We start from the raw sequence: 3,237 nt of genomic DNA on the forward strand, positions 1-3,237 counted from the left end.
TCCGGAACCAAAGGCCCCGAAGTGACGGAAATCGGGACAACCGGAGGGATGGCGGTGATGTGAGGATCACATGTTTTCACCAAGTGTTAATGCTTTGCTCCGGTGCTCTATTAAAAGGAGTACCTTAATATCCAGATAGTTTCCCTTGAGGCCCGGCTGCCACCTGGCTGGTAGGACAAAAGATGTTGTGCAAGTTTCTCATTGCGAGCACGTACGACTATAATTGGAAAACATGCCTACATGATTAATGATCTTGATATTCTGTCTTAATGCTATTTCAATCCTATCAATTGCCCGACTGTAATTTGTTCACCCAACACTTGTTATTGGAGAGTTACCACTAGTGTAGATAGCTGGGAACCCCGGTCCATCTTTCATCATCATATACTTGTTCTACATGTCAATCTGCTTTTCCGGTGCCATTGCTCTCATATTACTATTACTGTCTGCTGTGTTACTCGTTACTACTGCTCTCATATCACTGCTACTTTCACATCACCCTCGTTGCTAGTGCTTTTCCAGTGCAGCTGAATTGACAACTCAGTTGTTAAGGCTTATAAGTATTCTTTACCTCCCCTTGTGTCGAATCAATAAATTTGGGTTTTACTTCCCTCGAAGACTGTTGCGATCCCCTATACTTGTGGGTCATCAGTGGCCCCACTTCGTCTCCTCTTCGGTCTTCTGGAAGCTTCGTGGCAAAATAGGACCCTGGGAGTTGATTTCGTCCAATTCCGAGAATATTTCGTTACTAGGATTTCTGAAACCAAAAACAGCAGAAAACAACAACTGGCTCTTCGACATCTTGTTAATAGGTTAGTTCCAGAAAATGCACGAATATGACATAAAGTGTGCATAAAACATGTAGATATCATCAATAATGTGGCATGGAACATAAGAAATTATCGATACGTCGGAGACGTATCAAACACCAGGGCGGCGCGGCCCAGGCCCTGGCCGCGCCGACCTATGGTGTGGGCCCCTCGTGCCGCCTCTTTACCTGCCCTTCCGCCTACAAATAGCCTCCGTCGCGAAACCCCCAGTACCGAGAGCCACGATACGGAAAACCTTAGTGAGACGCCGCCGCCGCCAATCCCATCTCGGGGGATTCTGGAGATCTCCTCCGGCACCCTGCCGGAGAGGGGATTCATCTCCCGGAGGACTCTTCACCGCCATGGTCGCCTCCCGGAGTGATGAGTGAGTAGTTCACCCCTGGACTATGGGTCCATAGCAGTAGCTAGATGGTTGTCTTCTCCTCATTGTGCTTCATTGTTGGATCTTGTGAGCTGCCTAACATGATCAAGATCATCTATCCGTAATACTATATGTTGTGTTTGTCGGGATCCGATGGATAGAGAATACTATGTTATGTTAATTATCAAGTTATTACCTATGTGTTGTTTAAGATCTTGCATGCTCTCCGTTATTAGTAGAGGCTCTGGCCAAGTTTTCGCTATTAACTCCAAGAGGGAGTATTTATGCTCGATAGTGGGTTCATGTCTCCATAAATCTGGGGGAGTGACAGAAACCCCTAAGGTTATGGATGTGCTGTTGCCACTAGGGATAAAACATTGATGCTATGTCCGAGGATGTATTTATTGATTACATTACACGCCATACTTAATGCAATTGTCTGTTGTTTTGCAACTTAATACTGGAAGGGGTTCGGACGATAACCTGAAGGTGGACTTTTTAGGCATAGATGCATGCTGGATAGCGGTCTATGTACTTTGTCGTAATGCCCAATTAAATCTCACTATATTTATCATGACATGTATGTGCATTGTTATGCCCTCTCTATTTGTCAATTGCCCGGCTGTAATTTGTTCACCCAACATGCTTTTATCTTATGGGAGAGACACCTCTAGTGAACTGTGGACCCCGGTCCTATTCTTTACATCGCATACAATCTACGCAATATTTGTTTTACTCGTTTTTCGCAAACAATCATCTTCCACACAATACGGTTAACCCTTTGTTACGACAAGCCGGTGAGATTGACAACCTCACCGTTTCGTTGGGGCAAAGTACTTTGGTTGTGTTGTGCAGGTTCCACGTTGGCGCCGGAATCTCCGGTGTTGCGCCGCACTACATCCCGCCGCCATCAACCTTCAACGTGCTTCTTGACTCCTACTGGTTCGATTAAACCTTGGTTTCTTACTGAGGGAAACTTGCTACTGTGCGCATCACACCTTCCTCTTGGGGTTCCCAACGGACGTGTCAACTACACGCATCAGCGCCACGAACGGGCAGCACCTCCTTACTCGGTCACACATTCGGTGTTGATGAAGTCGACGTCCACCTCCCCGTTCCAGCGAGCAGCGGAAGTAGTAGCTCCTCTTGAATCCGGCAGCACGACGGAGTGGTGGCGGTGGTGGTGGAGAACTCTGGCGGAGCTTGGGGCGGCTAGGGTTTGGGGAGAGGGGGGCGCCGGCCACTTAAGGGGTGCGGCCACCTTGTGGTGTTGGGGTGGCCGGCCCCCTCCCCTTGGCCCTCATTATATAGGTGGAACACCCAAGAGTTGGTCTACAAGTCTTCGAATAAGACCCCAAACCAAAACCTTCCATATGACATGAAACCTACCCAAGCTAGGACTCCCACTAGAGGTGGGATTCCCACCTTCCCTTGGGAGGGGTGGCCGGCCACCTTAGGTGGAGTCCACCCGGGACTCCACCCCTTAGGGTTGGCCGGCCATGGTGGTGGAGTCCCTTCGGGACTCCGCCTTCCAAAGTGACTTTCTTCCGGAATATTCTAGAACCTTCTAGAACCTTCCATAAATGCATCGGATCATTTTCAAACTTATAAAATGACTTCCTATATATGAATCTTATTCTCCGGACCATGCCGGAACTCCTCGTGATGTCCGGGATCTCATCCGGGACTTCGAACAAATCTTCGAACTCCATTCCATATTCAAATTCTACCATTTCAACATCAAACCTTAAGTGTGTCACCCTACGGTTCGTGAACTATGTGGACATGGTTGAGTACTCTCTCCGACCAATAACCAATAGCGGGATCTGGAGATCCATAATGGCTCCCACATATTCAACGATGACTTAGTGATCGAATGAACCATTCACATACGATACCAATTCCCTTTGTCACGCGATATTTTACTTGTCCGAGGTTTGATCGTCGGTATCACTCTATACCTTGTTCATCCTCGTATCCTGACAAGTACTCTTTACTCGTACCATGGTATGTGGTCTCTTATGAACTTATTCATATGCTTGCAAG

Source organism: Lolium rigidum, chromosome 3 (assembly GCF_022539505.1).
Source record: "Lolium rigidum isolate FL_2022 chromosome 3, APGP_CSIRO_Lrig_0.1, whole genome shotgun sequence".
Classification (NCBI taxonomy): domain Eukaryota; kingdom Viridiplantae; phylum Streptophyta; class Magnoliopsida; order Poales; family Poaceae; genus Lolium; species Lolium rigidum.